Here is a 21,158-nt window from a genome sequence, read left to right as displayed (position 1 = left end):
TATACACCGAATACTGTTTCAAGATAACCCACTAGAGTCTACAGAGGTATGAGGTAGAAGGATGAAGGACAAAGTTGGAGAAAACGCTTCATTTTTTCTATATACTCTGTCTTTAGAATTTTGAATATATGTACATACTATTTACCCAAAGTACATATAATTACAACATGTAACTATCAGTCATGCACAATGATTTATTTGTTGCACTAATAATTGTTTCTTGATTTTTAAAATTTAAATATAAAAGCTGATGAAAGCATTGCCTTTTAAGGAGAATGTAGCCCAATTGAGAAGATTATGCATAGATAGTTGTTAAGAGTGCTGGAGTCCATCTGCTTGGGTTTGAATCCCATCTCTACAACTCACTAGTTATGTCACTCAGGACAAGTTACTTAAGCTGTCTGTGAGTTTCAGTATCTGTGATAGTAAAATAGAAATCATATTTATAATATAATACTTCATAAGACTATTATCGGGATTCAATGAAATAATGTGCTGGGGGGCGCCTGGGTGGCTTGGTCGGTTAAGCGTCCGACTTCAGCCAGGTCACGATCTCATGGTCCGTGAGTTCGAGCCCCGAGTCAGGTTCTGGGCTGATGGCTCGGAGCCTGGAGCCTGTTTCCGATTCTGTGTCTCCCTCTCTCTCTGCCCCTCCCCCGTTCATGCTCTGTCTCTCTCTGTCTCAAAAATAAATAAAAAAAAAAACAAAAAAAACAAAAAAACGTTGAAAAAAAAGAAATAATGTGCTGAGCACATTGCCTGATTTATAGCAAGAGTTAAGTAAATGTTTATAAGGATTATGTATTACCAAATATTTTCAAGTGAAAATTGGAATTTGTAGAAATAAGTACTTCATTTCATAAAATTGTAAGATTGACCATTATTGGTAGATTTGGTTTGTGGGGAACAAGCTTTGTTGCTTAGGCTAAAGAACATTTTCTGTAATAAGGGATCTATTGTAACTAACTACAGGCTGATGCCTTAATGCTACCTGGAGAAGAAAGCATCTGGTTGTCTAATTTAGATGGAAATCCCACTGAAATCAATTCCACCATTTAAAGATGACTAATGGAACTGGACTGGGTGCCTTGTGAGAAGGTGTACTTCCTACTAGTAAGAGAGTTCATGCACAATGTGTTCTGACAGAGCATGTCATCACTGTGGTTCTTTTTGCTAAAAGACCATAAAGTGTTGTTTTGTTGAATTTAGGGTAATAATTCATACCTTTGTGTTAAATTTTTATATTTGTAAACACACACACATAATATATAATCATATATATATATATAATGTCATATGCACAAGGTTGATAAACACTTAAATTGAAGAAATTGGACAGTCTATCTTATCCAATTTTAGAAGTATAGTACTTGTGTTCCTGACTTTTACTGACTTGCATTGGAATCTGACATGAATAATCAATTTTAAAGAAAAGACTTGCTTTGTACCACAATCTCAAGCAGAGTTTTATTAGATAAGATGCTCTTTGGGACAAAATGGCCAGCCCTGATTTGGTGACCTACACTGGCCCTGTATTCAGTCCGGTATCTCTTAGGTTGGTTAAATTTTAACTAGTTGTTCTCTTCCACATTTAAGCCAATTATTTTTCTCTGGTAAATTATAAATGATTAATGAATTCTGGGAAAGAAGAATATTTGTTAAAACAGATTTCCGCCACTTCTAGGTTCATTTTTCTGAGAAAATAGCTTATGTGGTGTTTAAGCCAAAATTATTATTTAATTTAGTTCAGAGATCAATGGGTCTGTTTATTGAAATAATAATCTCCCAAATTGCCTATTACCCAATTGTGTTCTGAATGGAAAATACGACATCTATTGCTAATGGTGTTCATATGTTGGTAATTTACTCTGTGAACCACTTGTCTGCTGCGTTCACCTCTGCTCCAAAATTGTTTGCTGAATTTGAATTTTATTACATAGAGCTAATTTAAGACTTTTTGATCTGGTGACAATGATATAGACCTACAGGAATAATGAAAGAGCCACAGATGTTGACCATATTCTTTGCGCTGGATGTCGTGCTGTAGTTTAGCTGTTGCCATTTTGTATGTTGTCTCATTTCATCCTCATAAAAGCCTAGGAGGTAGATATTATTATGTACATCTTATAAATGAGCAAAGAGAGTCTTTGAGAGTTTGTGGTGGCATATGCAAGGTCACTATGCCAGAACAGAAATTCAAACCCGTGAGCCCAACACCTGAGCTCTTAACCATGACTCTAAATATAGTCATGAAGCTCTTCTTAACCTAAGGTGATACCCAGATGCAAGATATTATTATGAGAATCAAAATTGTTCACTGATGGAACGGGTTGTTAGTGAAGTTATTTAAAAAAATAATGTGTGTGCACGTGTATCTAAGTACATGTGTGCATGGTTGTATGAACATATATTTACCTCTATCATATCTGTCTAATCTGCCTGTCTTCTCTGAGTTAGAGACAAGGTTGCTGGATGGTCTTTTATAGTCTTTCTCAAACCTGAGTTTTTATTGTCTCAAGACAATCTGCAGTCCAGTTTTAAGGGAAGCGTTTTTTCCATGTTGACTACATGATTCAAGTTCAATAGGACTTGATGAGCTGAATTATCTCTGTAGCTTAAAGGAAGATACATCCATTAGGTGGTCCAAGAAAGCTTGAATCAATGCTAACAATGATATTTCTATTTGTCTAATAAATAAGACATTTATAGGTATAAGCTAAATTTGTGGCCTAACTCCTCAGAATTGGATTTCCTCAAAATAGGTAGAAAAAAACGACCTATTGACATGTTGAAAATCAGTCCAATCTAATAGCAGAAATATCCCATTAGGGGAAACAACCTTGTCTGTTAGGCTATTTGCTTTGTTCATAAAAATAGCCCAGGGAAAGTGAAAATGAAAATGTTTACTTGATAGTCTATGAACAATGTGCTTTTAGTTTCACTATGTAAATCAAAGACAGAAAAACAACATGAGTTCTCATTGGGGGCTGGGCAGCAACCACAGCTTGGGTTTTGAGCTTCTTAACTTCATAAAGCTACATCAGATGTATAATTGGGACATCTGGCCTGGGGCACAGGTGTTCAAAAGTGCTATAGAGGTGATGTTAGAAAAGTAAGCAACCTAGTGCTTAGAGAAAGAAGGATTATCCCAATCAGAATTGCATTCAGAGCCAAATATGGCCAAGAAGCAGCCATTTTTAATACAGTTGGAGATTAAGAAATGTTCTGAGACTGCTCTGAATTGAGATAAATCGATGTTAGATTTAAGTGCCAAATTAGTCTCTATTACTGAGTTCCTGGTTTGTTCCTTTCTATCTTCATGTAATCTGCAATATGAGATCCCTCACCCCATGAAACAGTTCTCACCACTAAATGTGATTGGCAGAAGATAGCAAGAGCAAGTGAGTATGGTTAAAAAAAATTACAAAGGGGCCAATAATATTCACAAAAATATGCTCTAGAGAAACAGGACCTTTTAACTCTCTGAGTAGAAATACCAGCCTATGGTGAAAGGAGCAGTACAATGTTTGAGGAAAACTCTGGTCATTTTGTCAAACAAATTATCTTTGTAGAAAAAAATTATACATTCCTAAAGAAGGAGAACAGGTAGAGAGAATAGAAAATGCTATCAAATAAACAAAATGATGCATCTTATCTTACTTAATGCCTGCCTTTGCTCTGAACTTCAGTCTTGAATGAGAGCAAATACTGATTAGACTTGTGTCTTTGTTTTAAATTCTAACTCCTTGGGTTAGTTTATGACCTTAATGTGATTGCAGCTATAGTCCTTTCAATTCAAACGTAATCCATAAAGAATACACCTTATACAAAGGGTAACTTTTTATTGACATTTTGGAGGACCTGGCTTCATCCGTGAGAGGTGACATACATTAATTACCCTTCTTTAAACATAGATAGCTGTGTATGCTTTACCTTGAGTGGTAGAACAGTGACCTCCACTTGCTAAACAGAGATACGATTTGCAAAAGCCCAAATATTTACTGTTTTGCAAGGAAGACCAGAGTGTAAACCACATTCTTAGTTGATAATTACTGGGCTAGTAGGTTACTGAAGAACAGCCTTCGGAGCTAACTTAGGACAGGCTCATCCATAAAGAAACAAAATCAGTCAGAAATTCAGAACACTGTGTTTCATCTGTTATAAACACAGAGGAAATCCATTTACCAAGATCCCGGAAACCAGTTGCTTAATCATGCATCCCTCTGAGTCAGAAAGCTACCTGACATTCTCCTATCAATACTTTTTCTGGATCTCACCCAATACGTTTTTAAAGTTAATTCCCCATTAGCACTTCATTAATATGGAATACTGCATCATCTCATTAGGGGTATGGAAAACCTCTTCCTCACACTTCTCATACCTTCCTGCTTTGGTAAGCTACTTCTGGCTCTGACCACAGATACCATTTAGGATTTTCCTTGGAAAATTCTCCAAGTAACCCTTAATCAAATATGCACCCCAAACTTCGGTTACGATGACTGCACACTGTCCCCTGATATTCCTCCACTGGCTGCTCAGACTAAATGTTTATTGACTGCTTACCAGGCCCTCCTTGTTCAATCCAATGAACAAAGCAGACAGTGTCTTTGCTGTCAAGAAGTTTCCACTGTAGTGGAAAGAAAGAGGCAATAAATAGTATATAGTATTGATTGGTAATAAAGCCTGTGAAGAAAAATAAAGAAGGGTAGGGGGATGAGAGAGGCTGAGCCAGTGCTAGTTGGGATTGGGTGAGCCTGGGGAGCCCTCTGTGATAAGGTGAGGTTTGCTGGGGTTTAGTGGGGCTAGTCACCAAGCTCATGGCTGGCTCACCATTGCCACCTGCAGGCCCCCCAGGTATCTGGAGGGTGGGTGGTTTGAAGCCAGCATACGTAATTTTTTGATGTAGGGTTGTGAGAGATTTGACCAGCCCAAGGAAACGACAGAGTGAGGGTAGAGTAGAGGAACCCTGTGAAAGTTAGCCCCCAAACATGGTGAAATCCATCTACACGACTGTTGTGTCTGGTATCCCGTGAAAGAACTCTGATGATGTCACTCTCTTCATCAAAAACCTTCTGGGACTCTCTTCTTCTTAGCCAAGAAAATACAAACTTCTCAGACCTGTATTTATGCTTCTCCACAAAAATATGCCCAAATGTAGCTTATTAGGCAGAGATGCTAAATCGGATTAAGGTATTGCAATCCCATAAAATTTTAAAACAATATTATAATCATGTAATAATAAGTTAAAATAAATTTTATGTAAGCCTCGTGAAGGTAAGGATTTTTATCTGCTATTACCTGCAGCACTTAAAACAACGCACCTCCTTAATGAGTACTTGTTTAATGAACAAAGTTTATTTTACTAAAATATTACTAAATACTAAATGTTACTAAAGCACTAAAATAAAATATGAAAGTGCAGTTTGAAGAAGAACATATCAATAGTAAAGGGTTTACAAGATTAGTCAGGAAAAGGCAAATTACCCCAGCCTTTGAAAGTGTTTGTCCCAGAGAAAAATCTGTTCACAGTTGTAGCAAAGGAATCAGATATACCACAGGGTGGATCAGGTTAACAGTGTAACACTGTAACCATAGCTGCCTCTGCACGAACCACGGTGATTCTTCTGTGACCCCATCTGAGTAGCATCAGTCCAGAAGAGAGACATTCTCTGTCACTTTTTGACCAAAGGAGACCTCATGGGGCACCCGCGTGGCTCAGTTGGTTGAGCGTCTGACTTCTTCTCAGGTCATGATCCCACCGTTCATGAGTTCCAGGCCCGCGTTGGGCTCTGCGCTGGCAGCTCAGAGCCTGGAGCCTGCTTTGGATTCTGTGTCTGCCTCTCTCTGCCCCTCCCCCCAACCCTCAAAAATAAACAAACATTAAAAAAATCCAGTGGAGACTTGACATGTGTTTTATTTTTGGAAAACAAAAGCAAAACTATGTAACACTTTAAAACAAATCCAAGTTGGAATGATGTCCGTTAAAACAGGTTGGACAAGTCCCCGTGCCACAACACTAGGAAGAATTTCCAAGAACTGCCGATCCATTCTGTGAAGTACAAGGAAAGAAGGCTACACACAAGCCTCTGATGTACTCACACTTGTCTAGAACCTGCTCAGAGGGCCCTGAGCAACAGCACAAGCTTACCAAAATTAAAATACTTGAAGGTGAGAAAATAGGGGAATTTATGAAGCTTTGTGTGTTGGAGCTCTGTCAGGCGTTTGCACTAATTTAACAAAAATGTCTCGGGGCGCCTGGGTGGCTCAGTCAGTTGGGCGTCCAACTTCAGCTCAGGTCACGATCTCGCGGTCTGTGAGTTCGAGCCCTGCATCGGGCTCTGGGCTGATGGCTCAGAGCCTGGAGCCTGCTTCCGATACTGTGTCTCCCTCTCTCTCTGCCCCTCCCCCGTTCATGCTCTGTCTCTCTCTGTCTCAAAAATAAATAAACGTTAAAAAAAATTAAAAAAAAAAAAGAAAAAGAAAAATGTCTCTAGCACACAAGTCTGGGGTTCACATGCATGGTAACGAAAGCCAAATGACCTTCATCTGCCCCCTTCCTTCGGCTTGTCTGTCATGGTCCCGTGCTTTAGCCCAGCTCACCCATCTATGTCCCAAGCTAGCACAGTAAGAGGGGTCATAGCCGACATTTTGGAAACTCTTGCAGGGTTTTGGGTCCCCCACCCAACTCCACTCCTCAACCACAATTTGCTGTTGAGTCCCAGACTGCAAATCTCTGTCTGCTCTAAGGAGTCGCATCAGTGCCTCCCAGCCTGGCTCCCACACCCTGCCCTCCTTGGACGTGTTGTGGCATCTTTTTTCTCCTTTCAGCAATCCCCACCTGTTCTCCCAAGAACAGGATCTGATGAACACAGATGTGGTAAGGTATGAATGATCTAGACTGAGGTGTTACTTTTACCAAGATGGAAACTTAAACATGAGATAAAACTGAAAATCAAAGATACGAGCTTCTAAAGATAGAATTTTAGGTAACAGCTATTGAGAGAGAATTATGGGATCAAATAACACAAATCAGGCATGGTGGTAGTCGTATAAAGCTATTTAATGACGTACGGACCATGTTTCATTTCTGTATCAAATACTTAGACTTTCTTCTATGTGACTATTTCTTTAAAATGCTCCTCAGATTTTTGTTTTGTTTTATTTTAAAATGCAGATTCCCCAGCCCTTTTCTAGATCTACTGAATCGGAGTAACCCGGGGAATGGACATCTTATTAACAAGCTTCCCTAGATAATCACTATGCTCATATGTAGGAGAACCAGGACTGTAAACTGTACTGGAGAGGAATCACGCCTAATTTACACCAGGAGGTCTGATTTCTGCTCAGCAATTTCAAAGCTCATGTAATTCCTCTTTGTTATGTTTTATACCAAAGGCGTTCTGGAACAATTTGTTGTCGCAAAAAGAATTGGAAAAAACAAAACCAAAACCCCAAAATGTAGGAGTTTCTTCTATGTAAGTTAAAAATTAGAGGAGCGCCTGGGTGGCTCAGTTGGTTAAGCGGCCGACTTCGGCCCTGGTCATGAACTCGCGGTCCGTGAGTTCGAGCCCCGCGTCGGGCTCTGTGCTGACAGCTCAGAGCCTGGAGCCTGTTTCAGATGCTGTGTCTCCCTCTCTCTGACCCTCACCCATTCATGCTTTGTCTCTCTCTGTCTCAAAAATAAATAAATGTTAAAAAAAATTTTTTTTTAAAAATTAGACTTTTGGTAATTCAACTTGTTGATATGTATCGCGTTATGAGCATTGCCTCCATGCTGCCACGAGAATGAAAGATAGACTGGCCCCTAGTCCAATGCTTTAACGCAGCACAAGAAGTGCTTACACGTAGAAGATGTTCAAGAAACAACTTGGGGAGATTCAGGCACCTTACAGAAATACACTAGAAAGGATTTAGGGAAGGATGGATGAAATGGGGAGGAGTGGGCCAAAGGTAATAGTTCTGGGGAGTAGGAAAGATGGTGACCATGAACATAAAGAGGAAAATGAGAAGGAACTGGTTTAGGGGAGAGGGGGGAGGCCAGTTTCCAACATTTTCCATTTGAGCAGTAATGAGACCTCTAACAGCTGATGCATCGGAATGCTAGAGACAGATTTGGGAGTGAGAACTGATGTTGAGTCAACGAGAGACAATGAGAGTGTCCGAGAAGAAAATATGGTGTGAAAATAAAAGGGACAGAACTTGGACCTGAGTTTAAAGATAACAGAACAGAGAATAAAAGAAAGGTTCTGTCCCTGTCTCCTGCCCCAATCTTACAGATATGCCAAAGACTTTCATATATCCAGAATGAAATCCCCTGTGGACTTAATTAAGTTGACCTATTTATCTGGGCCTCAAATGGTTTTGAGTTAAAGAATAATAAACAATATAAACAAAAGAGAACCTTTGCTGTTGGATAATAAGTCCAATAATATGAAATGAGTAGTAGAATAGTCATTTTATTTATTTCATGTTTATGGAGCCAGAAGCAGATAGACTGTCTAGTAAGTTGATTTTGTTTATTGACATTCTCTGTGCAACTAGTCTTCTAATTGTGCTGAATTTCCTGAGGGACTTGGGCAAATCTGTTGGATTGAAACGTGAATAGCTTTAATACAGCATATGTCATTATAGATATCCAGCTTAGGGCTTACTAAATCTAGTGACCAGAGTATGAGGAATTTAGAAATATGCTTTTTTTTTTGAGGCCTTATTTGGGAGGGAGCTCCTCTCTGATATGTAAGGTAACAGAGCCACCTGCTGGTGAACTTACTTCACCATGAGGCAACAATAGGCACACTTCTGTGGGTATCTATCCACTCAGACCGCCTCATACATTCTTGTAGGTAAATATCCTCCTAACCCATTCCTTTTGTATGTATGTAATGTATTGTCTGGATGTTAGATTTTTCTCCTTTTCTGATGAGGAAGGGATCGTAAGGTAGGAACCTGTCATCAGCCAGTGTTGATCACCAGCATTCAAACTGGACTCTTAGGTCAGAACACTGAACACAGAATGTGGGTGTGAGACTTGCCTGGGAGACTCTTTGGTATCAATCTGGGCTCGGTGGAGCTGTGGATTCTAGATGTGTGTTTGGCTGTACTTCCTAAGATCCTTCTTTTGGGATGTTACATAAAAAAGCCAAAGATGGGGGTGCCTGGGTGGCTCAGTCGGGTAAGCGCCTGACTTCATTCAGCTCAGGTCATCATCTCATGATTCATGAGTTCGAGCCCCGCATTGGACTCTGTGCTGGCAGCTCAGAGCCTGGAGCCTGCTTTGGATTCCATGTCTCCTTCTCTCTCTGCCCCTCCCCCACTCGCATTCTGCCTCTTCCTGTCTTTCAAAAATGAATAAATATTAAAAAAAATGTTTTTAAACCAAAAAATGGCCCCCATATATTGACCCCTGGATTGCTGATTTCTTTACAACAGGCTGGGACCCATGAACTCAAAAGCCCATGGGCACCAAAGCCAAATCTTCATATTTAAAACATATTCAGTCGTTTTAAACACACCCAAAATAAGCATATTTTAAAACTTATTTAGAACTGGCCTGCTTTGCAAATGCTAAGAAATGGCATCCAGCATCTGCTAGCTGTGGATAAACTAAACTTTGTAGCTCTTAAAGACCTCTACTCTGCTGCTGCCCTTTGGAGTTCCCTGATCAGAGGCTCCCAGAGGGGCTGCTGAGAGGCCTCACTTAGACCTGGAAGTCTCCTCTCCCATGAACGTGTCCCCCAGGAGTTCCCTTAGCTTCCCACTCTCCCAGGTGGAAGCCCCTGTGTTGCCATAGCATCCAGAAGGCCCCCCCCCCCCCCCACCATGCCGGACTCCCTTCCCCACTTCCCACATGCAAACCTGTCAAAAGTGTTGCCCAAATAAAGCTTGCTCTGTGCTACTCCCTCCTCGGGGTCTTATCTTTTCCTTGATCAGCCCCAGATGTCTCCAAATCACTATATTGGGCAAGATAGGCCTTGTCTCCACAGGGAGAAAGAAGTGAACTTCAAAAACTGAGAAAAGTCAAGTTGTTTATATGGCCATGGCTGTGTCTCTTCTTTGACTGTTCTTGTTGCCCCTTAGAAAGCAACGTTGTTTCTCGGATGGAAGCAAAGGGGCGCCTGGGCGGCTCAGTCGGTTAAGCGTCTGACTTCAGCTCAGGTCATGATCTCGTGGTTCGTGAGTTTGAGCCCCGCGTCAGGCTCTGTGCTGACAGCTTGGAGCCTGGAGCTGCTTCAGATTCTGTGTCTCCCTCTCTCTGCCCCTTGCCTGCTCACGCTCTGTCTCTATCAAAAATAAATAAACATTAAAAAAAAAAAAGAAGCAAAGAGGGCTTGGAGATATTGGTGTCCCTAGTCGTCCCTTCCCAAAGTGTTCTGGAGGACTGGCCCCAAATGGATGAAAGCTCATCTCTTTAAATACGCTGTGCTTTAAATATGCTGTAAATATTCTCCCCCTCCCCCCCTCCCACTCCCCAGGGAAGAGTTGTCCCAGCTGTAGGCAAAATGGCTAGGCCTTAGTCTGGCTCTGAGTTTGGTCAAGGACCCCTATGTTCTTGACCTCACTAGTGGAGTACAGGAACAGTGGAGATACTAGGAGAGACATTTCGGCCAAGTTAGGCCTGAAAAAGGACATGGAGGCACTGAGCCTAAAGCCCAGGGGCTCAAGTATTGGAAGGTTATAAAAGCTTTACACACTTTCTTGGTAATTCCTTCTCCTTCTGTATACTTGAGTGTATGAAAATAGCATCTCCCCTCCTGTGGTCAGTCAAGGGTCAGACTGACTGTTACTGTCTCACAGCACCACTCAGTAGCTCTGATACCCTGGACAGTTATTTAGCCTCTCTGTGCCTAAGTTGCCTTGTCTGTAAAACAGAGATAATAACAGAACCCACTCCGTAGGTTTGTTGTGAGGATTAAATGAGATCAGAGTTAATTTTTCTTCTAACAGAGGCAGTATAACGTAACAACTGAGGGTATGGATACTGGAGCCAGATTGCCTGGCGGGTTTTGTTTGTTTGCTTTTAATTTTTTTAACGTGTTTTTATTTTTTTTTAGAGAGAGAGACAGACAGACAGAGCATGAGCCGGGGCAAGGAGGGTGGGGGGTTCAGAGAGAGAGGAAGACACAGAATCTGAAGCAGGCTCCAAGCTCTGAGTGGTCTGTATAGAGCCCAGCCCGGGGCTCGAACTCATGAACCGTGAGATCATGACCTGAGCCAAAGTCCGTCGCTTAGTAGACTGAGCCTCCCAGGCGCCCCAACCTGGGTTTAAATTCCAGCTTTACAGCTTACTTCTAGCTGTGTGACCTTCTTTATGTCTCAATTTCCTCAACCTTACAGTGGGGATAATCTGGTGGCTCTCTGCCCCTCACCCACTCACGTTCTTTCTCTCTCAAAAATAAACAAACATTTAAAAAAATTTTTTAATGGGAATAATTATATTATCAATCTCATAAGGTTGTTTTATTTGATGTGTTAATAAATATAAAACATTTAAACATAAAACAGCATGAAGAACCTATTTTTGTTATAAAATAAATAAGGCTCTTAGAACAGCTTCTGGTAAATAGTAAGAACTCAACAGATGTTAATTCTTTTGTTATTAGTCATGTAACTGCCCAGATCCATAAACTTTATTAATTATCCTACAACAAAGAAAGGATTGGCTCCTGTTTTCTTCCTTTTATTATAAAATTTTACTTCCAACTTAAATTCTTGCTTTTTAAATTCCATCCAGGAGGAGAGCCAACAGCATTAGACTTGAAAGAATGAGAAGTGCATTACTGGAAACTAAATGACTCAGACATTAAGTGTAAAAAAGGAGACTCACTGCTCTGTCTACCAAAAATTAACTAGCTTGTAAACACCCTCCACGTACTTCTTTGCATCCCTCTTATACCTGTGTAGGAATGTTTGCTGTGATCCTGTGCTCCCAGCAGCCTTGCTCAGATGGTACTTATAGCTATAGAAAAACCAGGTTCTTCGTGGACGTGGCTGGAAAAACAAAGCTGGCCTGGATACAATTCTCTAGCTCCTTGGAAGAGAAGTTGGAGGCTGCCATAACTTTATCTTGTTGGATTTTTCCTTCTCAAACACAGACTTTGGAAGAGGGTGGGGAATGCGGGAAAGTGGGGGGGGGGGGGGCAGGGGAGGGGCAGAGAGAGAGAAAGAGAATCCCTAGCAGGCTCCTCGCTGTCAGAGCAGAGCCGGATGCAGGGCTCAGTCCCAGGAACCTTGAGATCCTGACCTGAGCAGCAAAAGCCAAGACGCTTAATCGACTAAGCCATCCAAGTGCCCCAGGATCTTTAAATCATTGGTACAAACTCCAAAAACAGAAAAAAGGAGCCGAGCCAGCAATCCTAAACCATGTTTTGTGGTCATGGTTGATACAGCTCCAGTGGGGAACGAAACCGCCCGGTTGGGCGCACAGGTGGGGCCCGGCCAGCAGAGGGCGCGCAAGGCGCCGTCCACCCCGCCGAGCGGCCCGCCGGGCGCTGGGACTCCGGGCTTCCTGGCGCGCAGCCTGCGGCGGTCCCTGGCGCGGCGACTGCTGCGGGCGACTCTCCCGCTGGGACTCGGGCACCCGGCCACCGGGCAACCCGGCCGAAGCCGGCGCGGGTGATGGGCCGGGATTGGAGAGCCCGCCTCCGATTTCTGGGGAGACACTGAGGCATCAGGTAACCGAGCGGCAGCCTGCGCCCCGCGCTCACTCCCACTGACCCCGGGGCCCCTGGCCACCGCACGCTCCTTTCTGCGCTGCGTTCTCAGAAGAAAAGGCGGGAAGGGAGGCGCGAGGAGTTGGCTGCAGCCCTGGAGGGAGACCCTAGGTGTGGGGGCCAGAACAGGAGCGATGACACTTAGACTCTACCAAATTTAGAGACGCCCAACTGTGCTTTTACTCCGCCACGTGTCCTAGCTTTGCACTGACCTTTCCCCTCCCCGGAGAAAGAGTGGGCCTGGCACCAGCCTTTGCTCAACCCTTCCCATGGAAAGTGCCCGCCTGCCTCCCTTTCCCTTGCCCTGTGCTACTCAGTCCCTCCCTCCTGACCCGATCCTAGTGCCTAATAGCTTCTCCATTAGGAGCTTGGATGTCTGCTAGTTGCATCCCCAGCTCTTCCAACCTTTGAAAATCTACAAAATGGTTCAGAAGACGTTGGCAGCTGTGAATTTGAGGTTCGGAGTGGGGACAGTTAAAACTGTGATTTTTGTACCTTTCTTGTGCCTTTGGCCCCCTCTAAGATTTGCCTGATTTATTAACATCTGAAGTAAAAATATGTTCTTCCTCTTCCGCTTTTTGAATCCTTTTATAAGGAGGAAATCAAGTGATGAGAAGAGGATGGGGAATCAGTTCCCCTTATTCAAGTCCTGACTATAGATATACACTAACATATGATCATTGGGCCTGGGGGTTTTTATGTATCTGTTTATTTACATATAAATCATCTGGTGACATACAGTGAACATTCTGGGGAGATTCATTTTGAGGAGATGTAAACATTTTTTTGAATAGAAATGTGTTTTGACACTTGGGTCTGCCCTGGTTGCAGTGTGTATATCGTTTGATTTGAGGGCCCTTGTCCCTGCCCTGAAATACCAAACCCTTGTCTGTCATTGTGCCCCCAAATTCTACTATGGATGTTTATTTCTTTTTGTTTACGGTCTTAAAAGTCTCTAAGAGTTCCCCCTCAGGAATCAAAGTTACCAAGGGAATGATGACATCATAATACGTTATTGAGGAAGAGCCTGCTCTGGGGTTCAAGAAACAGGGCTCACTTCTGAAGGCCTACGTGCAGTATTTGGCTCTGGGTCCAGTTCTGCTGCTAATTGGCTATGTGACCTTGATTTTTCAATTTGTTTAATCTCTTGGAATCTTGTTTACCTCACTTCAGGGAGGCTGGAACTAATAACCTTCATCTGTTGGCCAATGAGTGCTAAATATGGCGATCAATCTTCGTCCCCATCTTCCTTGACCTACTAGCAGTATTGGACCAAACTGGTCATTCCCTTCTTAAAATGCTTTCTTCTTGAAGTTTCTTGAAGTTTCCCTCCTTCCTCCCTGCCTACATCTTCTCAGTCTCCTTGACTGGTCCTCTTTATCTCTAAAAGCTAGGGTTTGCAGTGTCCCAGGCCTCTTGTTGGACTTGCTTACCTTTAAAAAAATTTTTTTTTTTTTACTTTTATTTATTTTTGAGAGAGACAGAGAGAGACAGAGCACAAGTGGGAGAGGGGCAGAGAGAGAAGGAGACACAGAATCCGAAGCAGGCTTCAGGCTCTGAGCTGTCAGCACAGAGCCCGACTTGGGGCTTGAACCCACAAACCATGAGATTGTGACCTGAACTGAAGTCGGACGCTCAACTGACTGAGCCACCCAGGTGCCCCTGGACTTGCTTACCTTTTAAAAGGCACTCTCTTGGGGCACCTGGGTGGCTCAGTCGGTTGGGCGGCGACTTTGGCTCAGGTCATGATTTTGCGGTCCGTGAGTTCGAGCCCCGCGTCGGGCTCTGTGCTGACTGGAGCCTGTTTCAGATTCTGTGTCTCCCTCTCTCTGACCCTCCCCCGTTCATGCTCTGTCTCTCTCTGTCTCAAAAATAAATAAACGTTTAAAATAAAATAAAATAAAATAAAAGGCACTCTCTTCCATGATATTTAACATCACTACTTTGATGGACTCCACATTTATGCCTCCAACATGGACTTGTCCTCCTCTGAAATCCATATTAAGAAACCTGGCTGCCTTCTTGGCATCTTCTGCAAAAGCCATCTCAGAAACATCATGTTTAAAGCTGAACTTTTGATCTTCACCCCCAAATCTGCTGCTTGCCACCCTACCCTTCCCCCCACTCCCCCCACCCCCCATCCTGTCCATCTCAATGACAACCCTGTCTTTCTCTGCTCAGGCCAAAACCCTTGCAGTCAAACTTGCCTTCCACCTTCACTCCAGTCTATACCACTGTCCCTCTAGTTGGACTATAGCAATAGCCTCCTACCTAGTCTCCCTGGTTTTTCTCTTGCCCTTCTGCGGTGTATTCTCCTCATAGCTGCAACAATAATTCTGTTTTGTTTTGTTTCATGTTTTTATTTATATTCTAGTTAGTTAACCTGTAGTGTAATATTGGTTTCAGGAATAGAATTTCATAATTCATCACTTACATAGAACACCCAGTGCTCATCACAACAAGTGCCCTCCTTAGTACCCATCACCCATCTAGCCCATCTCCCACCCACCTCCCTCCAGCAAACTCAGTTTGTTCCCTATCATTAAGAGTCTTTTATGGTTTGCCCCCTTCCCTCTTTTTCACCCCCACTTTCCCTATGTTCATCTGTTTTGTTTTGCAAGAGTAATCCTGCCAGTCAGTCATGTCCTGTGTTGGATGAAGACTGTCCAATGGCTTATCTCATTCAGAGTAGAATCCAAAGTCCTTACAGCGACCTAAAAGTGTGATATATTTTCAGATTTGTTTCTGGCTTCATCTCTTTCTTGCCCCTCACTACTTGCTCACTAGCATTGCTGGCACACTGACCTCTAATATGCCAAGCACATCTCTGTCTTGGGGACGCTTATTAGTGTAGACACTTACTAGTCTTTCCATCTGAAACATTCCTTCTCCCAACAACCCATGGTTGGCTCCTTCACTTCCTTCAGGTCTCTGCTCACTCAAGTATCATCTTATCAAAGACACTTACCCTTGATTACTTGATATTCAATAGCCACATTCAACCCTATCCTTCTTGGTACCTCCTGACCCTCACCTTACATTATCTTTCTCCACAACACTGGCCAGCTGACAAATATTTGTCGGGCTTGTGTCTCTCTCTCTCTCTCTCTCTCTCTCTCTCTCTCTCTCTCTCTCTCTCTCCTTGTCCCCTCCGCAGAATGTAAACTCCAAAGAGGGAAGAGATTTGGACAGTTTTTATTGCTGCTGTGTCTCTAGTGGCTAGAACAGAGCTTGGCATATGTCTTAGTCCCTTTGGGCTGCTATAATAAATACCACAGACTGGGTGCCTTATAAACATCAGACATTTATTTCTTACGGTTCTGGAGGCTGGAAGTCTGAGACCAGGGTGCCATTATACGTGAGTGAAGGCCATCTTCCCGGTCACAGACTTCTGCTATGTTTTCACCTTTTGGAGCTCTGGGGGGCCTGTTTTATAAGGGCACTAATCCCATTCATAAGCTGAGCACTTCCCAGAGGTCCTACCTAACACCATCACCTTGGGCATTAGGACTCAATGTATGAATTTTGTTGGAGACACAAACATCAGCATGAAAGGTTATCGACACATCTTTATTGAATGAAAGAGTCTAAAAGGTGATGTTTGTAATATTTAGATCACAGGGCTAAACTGAAGATCATATTGTGAAGCCATTTTGTATGCTTAGTAGCACACAAGGTAGTTAGAGAAACTTTGCTTCAGACCCAGGTTACATACGCACAAATAGTGTGAACTTCTCAGAAGGTCCATTTTCCATATTTGTGGAATGGACAAAGTATAATACCTCGAAAGTTTATTGTGAGTATCAGGCAAAACATAAGTGTACGTGAAACATTTGACTGTGAGGAAGCTAAAAAACAAGCAGTTTTGATAACTTATGTGTGAATGTGTTTTGTAAGCTATAAAGTCACACATATACATATAGCATTAATATTACTGAGGACATTGTATGCAGTATACTGTAATAAACTTTTCAAAGTGAATGATTTCAGTGTTCATAGCATAATGCAAATTAGAAAACAAAAAATTAGTAGCATCTATACCTCATACCTGTAGGTTCTAATGTCAATGATTATCTGACATCCTATTGTTCCTGCGTAATTTTCCCTTATCCTTTGGCCCTGCTATGCCTAAGAAAGCAATATATATTCTTATCATCTCAGTCTCACAAAACCACGCAAATTCAGCCGCTTAACTCACAAGTAATCCAAGTAATGATCTGGTGAGAAGCTGTCAGATTGCCATTTCTTCAGCATGGTCCTGCCCTATGAGTACTATTTATTTTATTTAAAAAATTTTTTTTAATGTTTATTTATTTTGAGAGAGAGAGAGAGAGAGCGCGCAAGTAGGGGAGGGGCAGAGAGAGAGGGAGACACAGAATCCAAGGCAGGCTCTAGACTCTGAGCTGTTGGTACAGAGCCCAATGCAGGGCTCCAATTCATGAACTGTGAGATCATGACCTGAGCCACTCAGGTGCCTCTGGTACTGTTTAGTTCAGCACACAATAATAGAACATAGAGATTTAAAGGGGAATATGACATGTCTTTGTGTTATAGTGTAATATAACTCAGGGTCTTGTGGTATAGTGTAGGCCAGTTTTACAAGGTGTATAGAATACAAACTGTTTGAGGACAAGAAGTAAGTGAGTTCCTACCACAAATAGAAGACAGCAGGAAGTCAGATCGCATACTGATTATTTTTTTCATCTTGAGTTATTTTTTCCTTGAAAATCCAAAGGTGTAGGCCGTATTCTTGAGACTGGGTTAGCTCTGACACCTCTAGGGCACAGAAGGTTGTGAGGTGGGGAGACCCTGAGACCCAGGCCTGGTTCTGAATTCTTGTCGTTGAGATTTAAGAATTATAGATTACAGGACTGCTAGATAAATGAAGGCAACTTCAGAGCTTCCCTGGAAGTTCCTAAGCAGTCCTGCTTTGGTTGTGATGTACCCTTTCCCTGGTTTGCAGCCCCCTTCTCAGTAATTTTACAGGCGCAGAATGACTTTAAGAATCCAGGTAATCTGTTAAGCTTTTCCTAGGTCCACACCCCCACCAATCTCACAGCCCCGCCTCCCCGGAAGCCCCGCCTCCCCGGAAGCCCAGCTCCAACAAGGCTGGGTTCTTGAGTGGATGACCAGGGTGGACCATGTGGTCATGAGGACATGATCCCAACGTTTGAGGTCTCAACAAAGTAGAGTTGTCCTAGACCTGCAGTGTGCTTGACATTACATTTGCAGAAGGGATTTCTTCATTGAAGTAGGCCGTGGCCTGGAAATGTGTTTACTTTTTAATGAAGTATAAAGGCTTTGTAAGCACTCACAGGACTGGACCAGGTTTTTTTCATATTTGCCTGGCACAATATATCAGTTATTTATCAATTGTACATAGGTTTATTCCTCAGGAATATCTATTAGTCTCATATTTATTCATCAGGAATTCTGGAATATCACCATTGTTTGAGCTATTTTAGTTTGACATTGACTCATCAATAAATATTTCTTGAGCAGTGTGCTGGCCCTTGGGAATATAAAACAGAATACTACCTATTTCCTGAACCCAAAATAATTTCTATTAGTCTTTATTTATTTCCAGACTTACACCAAGTCCAACATGTTGTTTACCTTAGTTAAAAAAAACCCAGGGCTCTCAACAAGAAACGAGAACTTTTCTTTTCTTTTCCTTTTTTTTTTTTTTTGTAAATATAAACCATAGAAAAACAATTTAAGATGATTATTTCTATCTTCTCAACTCTACTTTTTTTTTTTTAAGTTCTGATTAACAGTGTACGATTAAGTTCATTCGTTTAGTTGTTCAGTAGACCTTGGGCTCACAGTTTGAGGGGGCAAAGTTGAAGCAAACTCTGACCCCACAGAGTCACAGAGGGTGACTTTAGTGAGGACATCTTGCAGCCCTTGGGGGAGGGTCCTCCAGCGAGGTCCCCTGCTGCTTTGGCTTCCTTTTACCTTCTCTTCGGGCTTTGGGCTGCTTGCAGGTTCCCATCACTGCAGGGCAGACAGACTGCAGCTAGTTCTGCTCCTTCTGGAAAATTTCCACTGTGTTTTATACTTGTCAGATGACTTTTCTCAAGAAAACAGATTTCATGAGCCACTCTCTTTGCTCCTGGACTGTTGAAACCCTGGCAGATATGATTTAAGAATCTGAACAAAGAAACATTTAAAAGTACATGACACTAATTTGCAATGCAGCGTACGTCTCTGTCTTGGATTTTACATCGTCTCTGAAGCCTACGGTGGTCATTTGAGTTATCCATCAGCCACAAAGCAGGCTTTGTCTGATTTTTGTGGTATCCATTTGTTCTTGTCTTCCTTGTCTCTCTTACCACAATATTCCCACGATCACAAATACATCCACTTGTGCCCTGTTTGAATTTCACACTTTTACTAAACATCTTGACATGAAATCACAGAGTGAGATTTTTCTTCCTTCCCCGAAATCACTGATGAAAAGATTCTGTTCTGTGTGTGGTCTATAGAATGGCTCAGTTGGAGACGGGATGCACAATGTTTCAATGGATGGTACAGCTCTTCATCTCAAAGCAGTTGCTGGTGACTTTTCTGAGCTCAAGTGTCCTGGAGAAATCACATAAAATTAATTATAAGACCATTTATCTTTCATCTTTGTCTTTCATCAATTTCTCCTTTTATTTTAATGGGTTTTCTATATATACATCACCTCATGTCTGTTTACTCTTTCATAGTTGTAAAAACCATCCCTCTCTCTTGCATTATATGGGGGAAAAGTATAAATGACTATCTCAGTAATTATTTAATTTGTATTCTTATTTCTTATTCTTAATTAAGAATTAATTTTTAATTATATATTTTATGTATTTACATAAGGCTTTGCTGTGCCAAGGTCTCTGATCTAGTGAAACAGTTTCATCTGTGAAAACCTTATAAGCCTTTATAAATTTCCTACAATTTTAGGACTTTCCACATGACAGAATAAAGGATTCTATGGCAGTTAGTAAGAAATTAGAGGCTTACATAATCCTTGGGTATGAAAAATGAGAGATGTGATGTGAAGAAACCTTTAGAAGAAGAGCTGTTTTGAAATGTACTTTCTTACTCGTTCAAACATTAATTCAACCAGCTTTTGTTAAGTGCCCGTTAAGTACAGTGCTGGAGACTAGGGACACCACACTAAGACAAAGCCCCTACCTTTAAACATACCACTGGTTAGGAGGACAAAATATTTTATGGTTGCATTTTTCTGTAGATTTGTTGCTTGTTTTGTACTTTGGGAATTGCCTTTGAATGAGGTTTTTTAACAAGGAAGTAATTTGAAGACAAATTATTTTCGAATGAAGGAAGGAGGAAAACTAGAGGCTTGGTAAGAGCAACTTTCTCTTTGACATCTCATATTTACATCATACTGAAAGCTGTGAGGGGCAGCGTTGATTTTCGCCTGAATTGATCATGAGCTTAGAATAGCAAAGAGGATTTTACACTTGATGAATTGGCAATAGATAATTTCTTTTACAAAAAATCCTTTCCATTCGAAGGAAATAATTTCTGGAGAGTACTGGGAAATGGGAAAATCTTCTGCCACTGCTATAGATACTTTTCTGTTTTCTTGTCTTTTCTGTTACCCTATAATAATTTACTTTTCCTTCAGTTAGCATGGTTAAGTATGTGGATTATCATCCCAATATGGCAGGGCTTGAATGTAAAGTACAAGACAAAAAACAAAAGAAAAACAAACAAACAAACAAACAAATTCATTAAGGGAGCTGGCTGACATTTGATTTCAGCTCAGGTCAAGATCTCACAGTTTTGTAAGTTTGACCCCCACATTAGGCTCTGCGCTGACAGCACAGAGCCTGCTTGAGATTCTACCTCTCTCTCTGTCCCTGCCCCCACTTGCACTCTCTCTGTCTCTCTCAAAATAAGTAAATGAACTGAAAAAAAAAAAAAGCTCATTAAGATATAAAGGATTCCCTAGGGTTTCCCCAGGTTCTGTATTTGGTTAATGTAAAAGAAATAAGATTTTACTCGTATACTTTTCAATTTTGTTTACATTATTGTTAAATTTTAAAAAGTAAATTACACTTTGTGCTTTACTTCTAGTTTTTCAGCTGCTATAGGGAGACAAGCTGGATTATTTGCTTTTCTATTTTCTTTCAGAAATAACTATGTACCTGCTAACTGCTGAAAAAGTAAAATCGTCTGTAATCAGTTTAATAAGCATGTAACCATACTTTGTGGGATAATTACACAAGACAACGTTTCTATAAGTGACTTATTTTAAGACTTTACAGTGTTAGGTCTTCTCATTTAACAGAAGACGTGCCATATATATATATATATATATATATATATATATATATATATATAATTTGCAATGCAGTGTACGTCTCCGTCTTGGATTTTACATCGTCTCTGAAGCCTACATATATATATATATACATGTATATGTATGTATATATATAT

At 41.5% G+C, this 21,158-nt stretch overlaps 1 long non-coding RNA gene across 8 annotated transcripts in view; it reads left to right on the top strand.

The window, feature by feature from the left end:
- Window positions 1–12,500: 12,500 nt before the first annotated feature.
- LOC122237937 overlaps window positions 12,501–21,158 on the top strand; it is a 108,953-nt gene continuing 100,295 nt past the window's right edge. For all 8 annotated transcript variants that reach the window (XR_006216723.1, XR_006216726.1, XR_006216728.1 and 5 more), the window contains exon 1: window positions 12,501–12,671. This is a non-coding gene — a long non-coding RNA (uncharacterized LOC122237937). The remainder of the gene's footprint in view (window positions 12,672–21,158) is intronic.

This window comes from Panthera tigris, chromosome B1, assembly GCF_018350195.1.
Source record: "Panthera tigris isolate Pti1 chromosome B1, P.tigris_Pti1_mat1.1, whole genome shotgun sequence".
Lineage (NCBI taxonomy): Eukaryota > Metazoa > Chordata > Mammalia > Carnivora > Felidae > Panthera > Panthera tigris.
This window is presented reverse-complemented; position numbering and strand designations above follow the sequence as displayed.